Source organism: Pristiophorus japonicus, chromosome 14, assembly GCF_044704955.1.
Source record: "Pristiophorus japonicus isolate sPriJap1 chromosome 14, sPriJap1.hap1, whole genome shotgun sequence".
Taxonomy (NCBI): domain Eukaryota; kingdom Metazoa; phylum Chordata; class Chondrichthyes; family Pristiophoridae; genus Pristiophorus; species Pristiophorus japonicus.
The window spans coordinates 178,141,930-178,158,921 of record NC_091990.1 but is presented as its reverse complement, the minus strand read 5'-3'; positions in this window follow the sequence as shown (position 1 = coordinate 178,158,921).

Sequence of the window (16,992 nt, the reverse complement as noted above, 5' to 3'; positions counted from 1 at the left end):
TCTAACCTGTCCAATCCTGTCAGTATTTTAGATGTTTCTATAAGTTCCGCTCTCATTCTTCGAAATTCCAGTGAATATGAGCCCAGTTGATCCAGTCTTTCTTCATATGTCAGTCCTGCCATCCCGGGAATCAGTCTGGTCAACCTTCGCTGCACTCCCTCAACAGCCAGTCTGTCCTGCCTCAGATTAGGCAACCAAAATGGTACACAATACACAACTGGGTGGTCTCACCAAGGCCCTGTACAACTGCAGTGAGACCTCCCTGCTCCTATACTCAAATCCCCTAGCTAGGAAGGCCAACATGCCACTTGCCGCCTTCACTGCCTGCTGTACCTGTATGCCAACTTTCAATGACTGATGAACCATGACACCCAGGGTTTCGTTGCAGCTCCCCTTTTACTAATCTGTCACCATTCAGACAATAATCTGCCCTGCTGTTTTTGCCAACAAAATGGGTAACCTCACACTTATCTACATTATTCTGTATCTGCCATGCATTTGCCAATTCACCTAACCTGTCCAAGTCCCCCTGCAGCGTCCTCGCTTCGTCCTCGCAGCTCGCACTGCTACCCAGCTTAGTGTCATCTGCAAACTTGGAGATATTACTTTCAATTCCTTCATCTAAATCATTCATGTATATTGTAAATAGCTGGGGTCTCAGTGCTAAACCCTGCAGCACGCCACTAGTCACTGCCTGCCATTCTGAAAAGGACCCGTTTATTCCCACTCTTTCCTGTCTGCTAACTAGTTCTCTATCCACGTCAGTACATTACCCCCAATAGCATGTGCCTTAATTTTGCACACTAATCTCTTGTGTGGGACCTTGTTAAAAGCTTTTTGAATGTCTAAATACACCACATCCACTGGTTCTCCCTTATCCACTCGACTAGTTAAATCCTCAAAATACTCTAGAAGATTTGTCAAGCTAGATTCCCCTTTCATAAATCCATGCTGACTTGGACTGATCCTGTCACTGCTTTCCAAATGTGCTGCTATTACATCTTTAATAATTGATTCCAACATTTACCCCACAACCGATGTCAGGATAACCGGTCTATAATTCCCTGTTTACTCTCTCCCTACATTTATAAAACGTGGCATTACATTAGCTACCCTCCAATCCATAGGAACTGAACCAGAGTCGATAGAACGTTGGAAAATTACTACCATGCATCCATTATTTCTCGGGCCACTTCCTTAAATATGCTGGGATGCAGACTATCAGGCCATAGGGATTTACCGGTCTTCAGGCCCTTCAAATTCCCGAACACCGTTTCCTGACTAATGAGGATTTCCCTCAGTTCCCCCTTCTCGCTGGACGTTCGGTCCCCTAGTATTTTCGGGAGGTTATTTGTGTCTTCCTGAGTGAAGGCAGAACCAAAGTATTTCTTCAGTTGGTCTGCCATTTTCTTGTTCCCCATTATGAATTCCCCTGATTCTGACTGCAGGGGACCTATATTAGTCTTCACTAATCTTTTTCTCTTCACACATATATATACAAGCTTTTGCAGTCAGTTTTTAAGTTCCCTGCAAGCTTACTCTCATATGCTATTTTCCCCCTCCTAATTAAACCCTTAGTCCTCCTCTGCTGAATTCTAACTTTGTCGCAGTCCTCGGGTTTGCTGCTTTTTCTGGCAATTTATACGCCTCTTCCTTGGATTTAACACTTTCCCTAAATTCACTTGTTAGCCACGGTTGAGCCACCTTGCCTTCTTTATTCTTTCGCCACACACGGATGTACAATTGTTGTAGTTTATCCATGTGATATTTAAATGTCTGCCATTGCCTCTCCACCGTCAATCCTTTATGTATCATTCTCCAGTCTATCCCCGCCAATTCACATCGCAAAGCGTCGAAGTTTCCTTTCTCTACGTTCAGATCCCGAGTCTCTGAATTAACTGTGTCACTCTCCATCTTAATGACGAATTTTACCATATTATGTTCACTCTTCCCCAAGAAGCCCCTCACGACCAGATTACTAATTAATCCTCTCTCGTTACACAAGACCCAGTCTAGGATGGCCTGCTCACTAGTTGCTTCCTCGACACATTGGTCAAGAAAAGCGTCCCTTATACACTCCAAGAAATCCTCCTCCATCGTATTGCTACCAGTTTGGTCAGCCCAATCAATATGCAGATTAAAGTAATTCATGATATCTGCTGTACCCTTATTGACCGCGTCCCTTATTTCCTGTTTGATGCCATCCCCAACCTTCCTACTACTGTTTGCTGGTCCGTACACAACTCCCACTAATGTTTTCTGCCCTTTGGTGTTTCCGCAGCAGAGCAGAATAATTTCTTCTTACAAATGTTTCCCTTTGAGGCACAGTTTTTACGAAGTGAAACTGTCAAGGTACAATCAGCTTGTTTCCTCGGCCCCTATTTTCTGCCCTGGCTTTCTCCTTGATGTAATGATAAGTAGCGACGACGTTGAACAACGGGTTTACGGTGATCTCAAAATGTGGCTTGGAGATAACTTAGTAAGTGGAAATTAAATGAAACGTTTGCTTTTTCTCCTTCAGTTGTAGTACGGTGAAAAGTTTCTACTTTTTCTAATGTTGGAAGTACATTGAATGGCATAAGTGAATGAATGAAAAGGAAGGAAACGAGCAGAGAGCCAGGGTGAATTCGCATGGTTGGCAAACGAAATGCATACTATTTAGTAGAGGGTCGTGTGCGTAGGAGGATGAAATGAGGTTTACGCTCTCTCGTGGTCACGGCGAGCATAGCTGTGTAAACTGGTGATTGTGCAAGTGCAGTGACTGCAGTGAGCTGCAGGGAGCAGTCAGAGTGAGTTGAATGTGAAGGAGACAAAGTGTGGAAAGTGGTATTTGAATGCAGCGGTGTTGATGAGCAGACTGTGCATGAGCGTGTGTGTGTGTGTGTGTGTGTGTGTCGATGGCTGGTGAAGATTTCCGTGTGGTGAAGTGCGAGGTTTATTTGGTGTTTTTGTTGTAAAGGCTGGTAGAGTTGATGCGATGATGTTTGATTTTGTTTGCAAAGTTGCCGATGGCTGCGTTTTTTTTTCTGATTAAAATGTGGCAAAAGGTTGCGTCTCACTGTATTGGCCAGGCTGCACTGCAGCATCTATTCACAGGTGCGACCCAACTACTGACCAGCACGGGGGCTTTGACCTGCTCCGTTCCCGACCTGGGCCGGTTCACCCCTCTTCATCGGACCTGGTGATCCCAGGTTAACCGAGGACCACCATGTGGATACCGGTCTTAGTGTGGACACCCGATCAGCACAGGCGACAGCAGCCCAGAACTCCTGACCTCGAGCAATCCTGCAGCCTCAGCCTCCCAGCAGCGGGATCACAGGCGCGCGCCACTGCACCCGGCGAAAGCGATGGTTGTTTCAGCAACCTTCAGTTAAAGATAGCAGCAACTGCTCTACTGCACGAAATCATGCAGATATGATACTGTGCTTCATTTACTCATCTGCTGAAAATTGTTGCGCACGCTGCTACATTGCATGCTCTCGTGTGACCCTAAGTTAGAGCATCAAGACAATTTTAGTGATTGCAGATTTCTGGGTAAAGAAAATATTCCTAATCTATCCAGCTGTACTGGCCTCCAACGTCCGTATCAATACGTTGCAAAATGAGGGGTCTCTACAAGTTGTTTGTCGCTTGTCTGTCGTTCAGATTCTCGTTTGCTGCGAAGATTGAAGCGTGGAAACATAGAAACATAGAAAGTAGGTCTGCACCACCATTCAATATGATCATGGCTGATCATGCATCTTCAGTCCCCCATTCCTGCTTTCTCTTCATACCCATTGGTCGCTTTAGCCGTAAGGGCCACATCTAACTCCCTTTTGAAAACATCGAACGAACTGGCCTCAACGACTTTCTTTGGTAGAGAATTCCACAGGTTCACAACTCTGTGAGTGAAGAAGTTTCTCCTCATCTCGGTCCTAAATGGTTTATCCCTTATCCTTAGACTGTGACCCCTGGTTCTAGACTTCACCAACACCGGGAACATTCTTTCTGCATCTAACCTGTCCAATCCTGTCAGTATTTTAGATGTTTCTATAAGTTCCGCTCTCATTCTTCGAAATTCCAGTGAATATGAGCCCAGTTGATCCAGTCTTTCTTCATATGTCAGTCCTGCCATCCCGGGAATCAGTCTGGTCAACCTTCGCTGCACTCCCTCAACAGCCAGTCTGTCCTGCCTCAGATTAGGCAACCAAAATGGTACACAATACACAACTGGGTGGTCTCACCAAGGCCCTGTACAACTGCAGTGAGACCTCCCTGCTCCTATACTCAAATCCCCTAGCTAGGAAGGCCAACATGCCACTTGCCGCCTTCACTGCCTGCTGTACCTGTATGCCAACTTTCAATGACTGATGAACCATGACACCCAGGGTTTCGTTGCAGCTCCCCTTTTACTAATCTGTCACCATTCAGACAATAATCTGCCCTGCTGTTTTTGCCAACAAAATGGGTAACCTCACACTTATCTACATTATTCTGTATCTGCCATGCATTTGCCAATTCACCTAACCTGTCCAAGTCCCCCTGCAGCGTCCTCGCTTCGTCCTCGCAGCTCGCACTGCTACCCAGCTTAGTGTCATCTGCAAACTTGGAGATATTACTTTCAATTCCTTCATCTAAATCATTCATGTATATTGTAAATAGCTGGGGTCTCAGTGCTAAACCCTGCAGCACGCCACTAGTCACTGCCTGCCATTCTGAAAAGGACCCGTTTATTCCCACTCTTTCCTGTCTGCTAACTAGTTCTCTATCCACGTCAGTACATTACCCCCAATAGCATGTGCCTTAATTTTGCACACTAATCTCTTGTGTGGGACCTTGTTAAAAGCTTTTTGAATGTCTAAATACACCACATCCACTGGTTCTCCCTTATCCACTCGACTAGTTAAATCCTCAAAATACTCTAGAAGATTTGTCAAGCTAGATTCCCCTTTCATAAATCCATGCTGACTTGGACTGATCCTGTCACTGCTTTCCAAATGTGCTGCTATTACATCTTTAATAATTGATTCCAACATTTACCCCACAACCGATGTCAGGATAACCGGTCTATAATTCCCTGTTTACTCTCTCCCTACATTTATAAAACGTGGCATTACATTAGCTACCCTCCAATCCATAGGAACTGAACCAGAGTCGATAGAACGTTGGAAAATTACTACCATGCATCCATTATTTCTCGGGCCACTTCCTTAAATATGCTGGGATGCAGACTATCAGGCCATAGGGATTTACCGGTCTTCAGGCCCTTCAAATTCCCGAACACCGTTTCCTGACTAATGAGGATTTCCCTCAGTTCCCCCTTCTCGCTGGACGTTCGGTCCCCTAGTATTTTCGGGAGGTTATTTGTGTCTTCCTGAGTGAAGGCAGAACCAAAGTATTTCTTCAGTTGGTCTGCCATTTTCTTGTTCCCCATTATGAATTCCCCTGATTCTGACTGCAGGGGACCTATATTAGTCTTCACTAATCTTTTTCTCTTCACACATATATATACAAGCTTTTGCAGTCAGTTTTTAAGTTCCCTGCAAGCTTACTCTCATATGCTATTTTCCCCCTCCTAATTAAACCCTTAGTCCTCCTCTGCTGAATTCTAACTTTGTCGCAGTCCTCGGGTTTGCTGCTTTTTCTGGCAATTTATACGCCTCTTCCTTGGATTTAACACTTTCCCTAAATTCACTTGTTAGCCACGGTTGAGCCACCTTGCCTTCTTTATTCTTTCGCCACACACGGATGTACAATTGTTGTAGTTTATCCATGTGATATTTAAATGTCTGCCATTGCCTCTCCACCGTCAATCCTTCATGTATCATTCTCCAGTCTATCCCCGCCAATTCACATCGCAAAGCGTCGAAGTTTCCTTTCTCTACGTTCAGATCCCGAATCTGAATTAACTGTGTCACGCTCCATCTTAATGACGAATTTTACCATATTATGTTCACTCTTCCCCAAGAAGCCCCTCACGACCAGATTACTAATTAATCCTCTCTCGTTACACAAGACCCAGTCTAGGATGGCCTGCTCACTAGTTGCTTCCTCGACACATTGGTCAAGAAAAGCGTCCCTTATACACTCCAAGAAATCCTCCTCCATCGTATTGCTACCAGTTTGGTCAGCCCAATCAATATGCAGATTAAAGTAATTCATGATATCTGCTGTACCCTTATTGACCGCGTCCCTTATTTCCTGTTTGATGCCATCCCCAACCTTCCTACTACTGTTTGCTGGTCCGTACACAACTCCCACTAATGTTTTCTGCCCTTTGGTGTTTCCGCAGCAGAGCAGAATAATTTCTTCTTACAAATGTTTCCCTTTGAGGCACAGTTTTTACGAAGTGAAACTGTCAAGGTACAATCAGCTTGTTTCCTCGGCCCCTATTTTCTGCCCTGGCTTTCTCCTTGATGTAATGATAAGTAGCGACGACGTTGAACAACGGGTTTACGGTGATCTCAAAATGTGGCTTGGAGATAACTTAGTAAGTGGAAATTAAATGAAACGTTTGCTTTTTCTCCTTCAGTTGTAGTACGGTGAAAAGTTTCTACTTTTTCTAATGTTGGAAGTACATTGAATGGCATAAGTGAATGAATGAAAAGGAAGGAAACGAGCAGAGAGCCAGGGTGAATTCGCATGGTTGGCAAACGAAATGCATACTATTTAGTAGAGGGTCGTGTGCGTAGGAGGATGAAATGAGGTTTACGCTCTCTCGTGGTCACGGCGAGCATAGCTGTGTAAACTGGTGATTGTGCAAGTGCAGTGACTGCAGTGAGCTGCAGGGAGCAGTCAGAGTGAGTTGAATGTGAAGGAGACAAAGTGTGGAAAGTGGTATTTGAATGCAGCGGTGTTGATGAGCAGACTGTGCATGAGCGTGTGTGTGTGTGTGTGTGTGTGTGTCGATGGCTGGTGAAGATTTCCGTGTGGTGAAGTGCGAGGTTTATTTGGTGTTTTTGTTGTAAAGGCTGGTAGAGTTGATGCGATGATGTTTGATTTTGTTTGCAAAGTTGCCGATGGCTGCGTTTTTTTTTCTGATTAAAATGTGGCAAAAGGTTGCGTCTCACTGTATTGGCCAGGCTGCACTGCAGCATCTATTCACAGGTGCGACCCAACTACTGACCAGCACGGGGGCTTTGACCTGCTCCGTTCCCGACCTGGGCCGGTTCACCCCTCTTCATCGGACCTGGTGATCCCAGGTTAACCGAGGACCACCATGTGGATACCGGTCTTAGTGTGGACACCCGATCAGCACAGGCGACAGCAGCCCAGAACTCCTGACCTCGAGCAATCCTGCAGCCTCAGCCTCCCAGCAGCGGGATCACAGGCGCGCGCCACTGCACCCGGCGAAAGCGATGGTTGTTTCAGCAACCTTCAGTTAAAGATAGCAGCAACTGCTCTACTGCACGAAATCATGCAGATATGATACTGTGCTTCATTTACTCATCTGCTGAAAATTGTTGCGCACGCTGCTACATTGCATGCTCTCGTGTGACCCTAAGTTAGAGCATCAAGACAATTTTAGTGATTGCAGATTTCTGGGTAAAGAAAATATTCCTAATCTATCCAGCTGTACTGGCCTCCAACGTCCGTATCAATACGTTGCAAAATGAGGGGTCTCTACAAGTTGTTTGTCGCTTGTCTGTCGTTCAGATTCTCGTTTGCTGCGAAGATTGAAGCGTGGAAACATAGAAACATAGAAAGTAGGTCTGCACCACCATTCAATATGATCATGGCTGATCATGCATCTTCAGTCCCCCATTCCTGCTTTCTCTTCATACCCATTGGTCGCTTTAGCCGTAAGGGCCACATCTAACTCCCTTTTGAAAACATCGAACGAACTGGCCTCAACGACTTTCTTTGGTAGAGAATTCCACAGGTTCACAACTCTGTGAGTGAAGAAGTTTCTCCTCATCTCGGTCCTAAATGGTTTATCCCTTATCCTTAGACTGTGACCCCTGGTTCTAGACTTCACCAACACCGGGAACATTCTTTCTGCATCTAACCTGTCCAATCCTGTCAGTATTTTAGATGTTTCTATAAGTTCCGCTCTCATTCTTCGAAATTCCAGTGAATATGAGCCCAGTTGATCCAGTCTTTCTTCATATGTCAGTCCTGCCATCCCGGGAATCAGTCTGGTCAACCTTCGCTGCACTCCCTCAACAGCCAGTCTGTCCTGCCTCAGATTAGGCAACCAAAATGGTACACAATACACAACTGGGTGGTCTCACCAAGGCCCTGTACAACTGCAGTGAGACCTCCCTGCTCCTATACTCAAATCCCCTAGCTAGGAAGGCCAACATGCCACTTGCCGCCTTCACTGCCTGCTGTACCTGTATGCCAACTTTCAATGACTGATGAACCATGACACCCAGGGTTTCGTTGCAGCTCCCCTTTTACTAATCTGTCACCATTCAGACAATAATCTGCCCTGCTGTTTTTGCCAACAAAATGGGTAACCTCACACTTATCTACATTATTCTGTATCTGCCATGCATTTGCCAATTCACCTAACCTGTCCAAGTCCCCCTGCAGCGTCCTCGCTTCGTCCTCGCAGCTCGCACTGCTACCCAGCTTAGTGTCATCTGCAAACTTGGAGATATTACTTTCAATTCCTTCATCTAAATCATTCATGTATATTGTAAATAGCTGGGGTCTCAGTGCTAAACCCTGCAGCACGCCACTAGTCACTGCCTGCCATTCTGAAAAGGACCCGTTTATTCCCACTCTTTCCTGTCTGCTAACTAGTTCTCTATCCACGTCAGTACATTACCCCCAATAGCATGTGCCTTAATTTTGCACACTAATCTCTTGTGTGGGACCTTGTTAAAAGCTTTTTGAATGTCTAAATACACCACATCCACTGGTTCTCCCTTATCCACTCGACTAGTTAAATCCTCAAAATACTCTAGAAGATTTGTCAAGCTAGATTCCCCTTTCATAAATCCATGCTGACTTGGACTGATCCTGTCACTGCTTTCCAAATGTGCTGCTATTACATCTTTAATAATTGATTCCAACATTTACCCCACAACCGATGTCAGGATAACCGGTCTATAATTCCCTGTTTACTCTCTCCCTACATTTATAAAACGTGGCATTACATTAGCTACCCTCCAATCCATAGGAACTGAACCAGAGTCGATAGAACGTTGGAAAATTACTACCATGCATCCATTATTTCTCGGGCCACTTCCTTAAATATGCTGGGATGCAGACTATCAGGCCATAGGGATTTACCGGTCTTCAGGCCCTTCAAATTCCCGAACACCGTTTCCTGACTAATGAGGATTTCCCTCAGTTCCCCCTTCTCGCTGGACGTTCGGTCCCCTAGTATTTTCGGGAGGTTATTTGTGTCTTCCTGAGTGAAGGCAGAACCAAAGTATTTCTTCAGTTGGTCTGCCATTTTCTTGTTCCCCATTATGAATTCCCCTGATTCTGACTGCAGGGGACCTATATTAGTCTTCACTAATCTTTTTCTCTTCACACATATATATACAAGCTTTTGCAGTCAGTTTTTAAGTTCCCTGCAAGCTTACTCTCATATGCTATTTTCCCCCTCCTAATTAAACCCTTAGTCCTCCTCTGCTGAATTCTAACTTTGTCGCAGTCCTCGGGTTTGCTGCTTTTTCTGGCAATTTATACGCCTCTTCCTTGGATTTAACACTTTCCCTAAATTCACTTGTTAGCCACGGTTGAGCCACCTTGCCTTCTTTATTCTTTCGCCACACACGGATGTACAATTGTTGTAGTTTATCCATGTGATATTTAAATGTCTGCCATTGCCTCTCCACCGTCAATCCTTCATGTATCATTCTCCAGTCTATCCCCGCCAATTCACATCGCAAAGCGTCGAAGTTTCCTTTCTCTACGTTCAGATCCCGAATCTGAATTAACTGTGTCACGCTCCATCTTAATGACGAATTTTACCATATTATGTTCACTCTTCCCCAAGAAGCCCCTCACGACCAGATTACTAATTAATCCTCTCTCGTTACACAAGACCCAGTCTAGGATGGCCTGCTCACTAGTTGCTTCCTCGACACATTGGTCAAGAAAAGCGTCCCTTATACACTCCAAGAAATCCTCCTCCATCGTATTGCTACCAGTTTGGTCAGCCCAATCAATATGCAGATTAAAGTAATTCATGATATCTGCTGTACCCTTATTGACCGCGTCCCTTATTTCCTGTTTGATGCCATCCCCAACCTTCCTACTACTGTTTGCTGGTCCGTACACAACTCCCACTAATGTTTTCTGCCCTTTGGTGTTTCCGCAGCAGAGCAGAATAATTTCTTCTTACAAATGTTTCCCTTTGAGGCACAGTTTTTACGAAGTGAAACTGTCAAGGTACAATCAGCTTGTTTCCTCGGCCCCTATTTTCTGCCCTGGCTTTCTCCTTGATGTAATGATAAGTAGCGACGACGTTGAACAACGGGTTTACGGTGATCTCAAAATGTGGCTTGGAGATAACTTAGTAAGTGGAAATTAAATGAAACGTTTGCTTTTTCTCCTTCAGTTGTAGTACGGTGAAAAGTTTCTACTTTTTCTAATGTTGGAAGTACATTGAATGGCATAAGTGAATGAATGAAAAGGAAGGAAACGAGCAGAGAGCCAGGGTGAATTCGCATGGTTGGCAAACGAAATGCATACTATTTAGTAGAGGGTCGTGTGCGTAGGAGGATGAAATGAGGTTTACGCTCTCTCGTGGTCACGGCGAGCATAGCTGTGTAAACTGGTGATTGTGCAAGTGCAGTGACTGCAGTGAGCTGCAGGGAGCAGTCAGAGTGAGTTGAATGTGAAGGAGACAAAGTGTGGAAAGTGGTATTTGAATGCAGCGGTGTTGATGAGCAGACTGTGCATGAGCGTGTGTGTGTGTATGTGTGTGTGTGTCGATGGCTGGTGAAGATTTCCGTGTGGTGAAGTGCGAGGTTTATTTGGTGTTTTTGTTGTAAAGGCTGGTAGAGTTGATGCGATGATGTTTGATTTTGTTTGCAAAGTTGCCGATGGCTGCGTTTTTTTTTCTGATTAAAATGTGGCAAAAGGTTGCGTCTCACTGTATTGGCCAGGCTGCACTGCAGCATCTATTCACAGGTGCGACCCAACTACTGACCAGCACGGGGGCTTTGACCTGCTCCGTTCCCGACCTGGGCCGGTTCACCCCTCTTCATCGGACCTGGTGATCCCAGGTTAACCGAGGACCACCATGTGGATACCGGTCTTAGTGTGGACACCCGATCAGCACAGGCGACAGCAGCGCAGAACTCCTGACCTCGAGCAATCCTGCAGCCTCAGCCTCCCAGCAGCGGGATCACAGGCGCGCGCCACTGCACCCGGCGAAAGCGATGGTTGTTTCAGCAACCTTCAGTTAAAGATAGCAGCAACTGCTCTACTGCACGAAATCATGCAGATATGATACTGTGCTTCATTTACTCATCTGCTGAAAATTGTTGCGCACGCTGCTACATTGCATGCTCTCGTGTGACCCTAAGTTAGAGCATCAAGACAATTTTAGTGATTGCAGATTTCTGGGTAAAGAAAATATTCCTAATCTATCCAGCTGTACTGGCCTCCAACGTCCGTATCAATACGTTGCAAAATGAGGGGTCTCTACAAGTTGTTTGTCGCTTGTCTGTCGTTCAGATTCTCGTTTGCTGCGAAGATTGAAGCGTGGAAACATAGAAACATAGAAAGTAGGTCTGCACCACCATTCAATATGATCATGGCTGATCATGCATCTTCAGTCCCCCATTCCTGCTTTCTCTTCATACCCATTGGTCGCTTTAGCCGTAAGGGCCACATCTAACTCCCTTTTGAAAACATCGAACGAACTGGCCTCAACGACTTTCTTTGGTAGAGAATTCCACAGGTTCACAACTCTGTGAGTGAAGAAGTTTCTCCTCATCTCGGTCCTAAATGGTTTATCCCTTATCCTTAGACTGTGACCCCTGGTTCTAGACTTCACCAACACCGGGAACATTCTTTCTGCATCTAACCTGTCCAATCCTGTCAGTATTTTAGATGTTTCTATAAGTTCCGCTCTCATTCTTCGAAATTCCAGTGAATATGAGCCCAGTTGATCCAGTCTTTCTTCATATGTCAGTCCTGCCATCCCGGGAATCAGTCTGGTCAACCTTCGCTGCACTCCCTCAACAGCCAGTCTGTCCTGCCTCAGATTAGGCAACCAAAATGGTACACAATACACAACTGGGTGGTCTCACCAAGGCCCTGTACAACTGCAGTGAGACCTCCCTGCTCCTATACTCAAATCCCCTAGCTAGGAAGGCCAACATGCCACTTGCCGCCTTCACTGCCTGCTGTACCTGTATGCCAACTTTCAATGACTGATGAACCATGACACCCAGGGTTTCGTTGCAGCTCCCCTTTTACTAATCTGTCACCATTCAGACAATAATCTGCCCTGCTGTTTTTGCCAACAAAATGGGTAACCTCACACTTATCTACATTATTCTGTATCTGCCATGCATTTGCCAATTCACCTAACCTGTCCAAGTCCCCCTGCAGCGTCCTCGCTTCGTCCTCGCAGCTCGCACTGCTACCCAGCTTAGTGTCATCTGCAAACTTGGAGATATTACTTTCAATTCCTTCATCTAAATCATTCATGTATATTGTAAATAGCTGGGGTCTCAGTGCTAAACCCTGCAGCACGCCACTAGTCACTGCCTGCCATTCTGAAAAGGACCCGTTTATTCCCACTCTTTCCTGTCTGCTAACTAGTTCTCTATCCACGTCAGTACATTACCCCCAATAGCATGTGCCTTAATTTTGCACACTAATCTCTTGTGTGGGACCTTGTTAAAAGCTTTTTGAATGTCTAAATACACCACATCCACTGGTTCTCCCTTATCCACTCGACTAGTTAAATCCTCAAAATACTCTAGAAGATTTGTCAAGCTAGATTCCCCTTTCATAAATCCATGCTGACTTGGACTGATCCTGTCACTGCTTTCCAAATGTGCTGCTATTACATCTTTAATAATTGATTCCAACATTTACCCCACAACCGATGTCAGGATAACCGGTCTATAATTCCCTGTTTACTCTCTCCCTACATTTATAAAACGTGGCATTACATTAGCTACCCTCCAATCCATAGGAACTGAACCAGAGTCGATAGAACGTTGGAAAATTACTACCATGCATCCATTATTTCTCGGGCCACTTCCTTAAATATGCTGGGATGCAGACTATCAGGCCATAGGGATTTACCGGTCTTCAGGCCCTTCAAATTCCCGAACACCGTTTCCTGACTAATGAGGATTTCCCTCAGTTCCCCCTTCTCGCTGGACGTTCGGTCCCCTAGTATTTTCGGGAGGTTATTTGTGTCTTCCTGAGTGAAGGCAGAACCAAAGTATTTCTTCAGTTGGTCTGCCATTTTCTTGTTCCCCATTATGAATTCCCCTGATTCTGACTGCAGGGGACCTATATTAGTCTTCACTAATCTTTTTCTCTTCACACATATATATACAAGCTTTTGCAGTCAGTTTTTAAGTTCCCTGCAAGCTTACTCTCATATGCTATTTTCCCCCTCCTAATTAAACCCTTAGTCCTCCTCTGCTGAATTCTAACTTTGTCGCAGTCCTCGGGTTTGCTGCTTTTTCTGGCAATTTATACGCCTCTTCCTTGGATTTAACACTTTCCCTAAATTCACTTGTTAGCCACGGTTGAGCCACCTTGCCTTCTTTATTCTTTCGCCACACACGGATGTACAATTGTTGTAGTTTATTCATGTGATATTTAAATGTCTGCCATTGCCTCTCCACCGTCAATCCTTTATGTATCATTCTCCAGTCTATCCCCGCCAATTCACGTTGCAAACCGTCGAAGTTTCCTTTCTTTACGTTCAGATCCCGAATCTGAATTAACTGTGTCACGCTCCATCTTAATGACGAATTTTACCATATTATGTTCACTCTTCCCCAAGAAGCCCCTCACGACCAGATTACTAATTAATCCTCTCTCGTTACACAAGACCCAGTCTAGGATGGCCTGCTCACTAGTTGCTTCCTCGACACATTGGTCAAGAAAAGCGTCCCTTATACACTCCAAGAAATCCTCCTCCATCGTATTGCTACCAGTTTGGTCAGCCCAATCAATATGCAGATTAAAGTAATTCATGATATCTGCTGTACCCTTATTGACCGCGTCCCTTATTTCCTGTTTGATGCCATCCCCAACCTTCCTACTACTGTTTGCTGGTCCGTACACAACTCCCACTAATGTTTTCTGCCCTTTGGTGTTTCCGCAGCAGAGCAGAATAATTTCTTCTTACAAATGTTTCCCTTTGAGGCACAGTTTTTACGAAGTGAAACTGTCAAGGTACAATCAGCTTGTTTCCTCGGCCCCTATTTTCTGCCCTGGCTTTCTCCTTGATGTAATGATAAGTAGCGACGACGTTGAACAACGGGTTTACGGTGATCTCAAAATGTGGCTTGGAGATAACTTAGTAAGTGGAAATTAAATGAAACGTTTGCTTTTTCTCCTTCAGTTGTAGTACGGTGAAAAGTTTCTACTTTTTCTAATGTTGGAAGTACATTGAATGGCATAAGTGAATGAATGAAAAGGAAGGAAACGAGCAGAGAGCCAGGGTGAATTCGCATGGTTGGCAAACGAAATGCATACTATTTAGTAGAGGGTCGTGTGCGTAGGAGGATGAAATGAGGTTTACGCTCTCTCGTGGTCACGGCGAGCATAGCTGTGTAAACTGGTGATTGTGCAAGTGCAGTGACTGCAGTGAGCTGCAGGGAGCAGTCAGAGTGAGTTGAATGTGAAGGAGACAAAGTGTGGAAAGTGGTATTTGAATGCAGCGGTGTTGATGAGCAGACTGTGCATGAGCGTGTGTGTGTGTATGTGTGTGTGTGTCGATGGCTGGTGAAGATTTCCGTGTGGTGAAGTGCGAGGTTTATTTGGTGTTTTTGTTGTAAAGGCTGGTAGAGTTGATGCGATGATGTTTGATTTTGTTTGCAAAGTTGCCGATGGCTGCGTTTTTTTTTCTGATTAAAATGTGGCAAAAGGTTGCGTCTCACTGTATTGGCCAGGCTGCACTGCAGCATCTATTCACAGGTGCGACCCAACTACTGACCAGCACGGGGGCTTTGACCTGCTCCGTTCCCGACCTGGGCCGGTTCACCCCTCTTCATCGGACCTGGTGATCCCAGGTTAACCGAGGACCACCATGTGGATACCGGTCTTAGTGTGGACACCCGATCAGCACAGGCGACAGCAGCGCAGAACTCCTGACCTCGAGCAATCCTGCAGCCTCAGCCTCCCAGCAGCGGGATCACAGGCGCGCGCCACTGCACCCGGCGAAAGCGATGGTTGTTTCAGCAACCTTCAGTTAAAGATAGCAGCAACTGCTCTACTGCACGAAATCATGCAGATATGATACTGTGCTTCATTTACTCATCTGCTGAAAATTGTTGCGCACGCTGCTACATTGCATGCTCTCGTGTGACCCTAAGTTAGAGCATCAAGACAATTTTAGTGATTGCAGATTTCTGGGTAAAGAAAATATTCCTAATCTATCCAGCTGTACTGGCCTCCAACGTCCGTATCAATACGTTGCAAAATGAGGGGTCTCTACAAGTTGTTTGTCGCTTGTCTGTCGTTCAGATTCTCGTTTGCTGCGAAGATTGAAGCGTGGAAACATAGAAACATAGAAAGTAGGTCTGCACCACCATTCAATATGATCATGGCTGATCATGCATCTTCAGTCCCCCATTCCTGCTTTCTCTTCATACCCATTGGTCGCTTTAGCCGTAAGGGCCACATCTAACTCCCTTTTGAAAACATCGAACGAACTGGCCTCAACGACTTTCTTTGGTAGAGAATTCCACAGGTTCACAACTCTGTGAGTGAAGAAGTTTCTCCTCATCTCGGTCCTAAATGGTTTATCCCTTATCCTTAGACTGTGACCCCTGGTTCTAGACTTCACCAACACCGGGAACATTCTTTCTGCATCTAACCTGTCCAATCCTGTCAGTATTTTAGATGTTTCTATAAGTTCCGCTCTCATTCTTCGAAATTCCAGTGAATATGAGCCCAGTTGATCCAGTCTTTCTTCATATGTCAGTCCTGCCATCCCGGGAATCAGTCTGGTCAACCTTCGCTGCACTCCCTCAACAGCCAGTCTGTCCTGCCTCAGATTAGGCAACCAAAATGGTACACAATACACAACTGGGTGGTCTCACCAAGGCCCTGTACAACTGCAGTGAGACCTCCCTGCTCCTATACTCAAATCCCCTAGCTAGGAAGGCCAACATGCCACTTGCCGCCTTCACTGCCTGCTGTACCTGTATGCCAACTTTCAATGACTGATGAACCATGACACCCAGGGTTTCGTTGCAGCTCCCCTTTTACTAATCTGTCACCATTCAGACAATAATCTGCCCTGCTGTTTTTGCCAACAAAATGGGTAACCTCACACTTATCTACATTATTCTGTATCTGCCATGCATTTGCCAATTCACCTAACCTGTCCAAGTCCCCCTGCAGCGTCCTCGCTTCGTCCTCGCAGCTCGCACTGCTACCCAGCTTAGTGTCATCTGCAAACTTGGAGATATTACTTTCAATTCCTTCATCTAAATCATTCATGTATATTGTAAATAGCTGGGGTCTCAGTGCTAAACCCTGCAGCACGCCACTAGTCACTGCCTGCCATTCTGAAAAGGACCCGTTTATTCCCACTCTTTCCTGTCTGCTAACTAGTTCTCTATCCACGTCAGTACATTACCCCCAATAGCATGTGCCTTAATTTTGCACACTAATCTCTTGTGTGGGACCTTGTTAAAAGCTTTTTGAATGTCTAAATACACCACATCCACTGGTTCTCCCTTATCCACTCGACTAGTTAAATCCTCAAAATACTCTAGAAGATTTGTCAAGCTAGATTCCCCTTTCATAAATCCATGCTGACTTGGACTGATCCTGTCACTGCTTTCCAAATGTGCTGCTATTACATCTTTAATAATTGATTCCAACATTTACCCC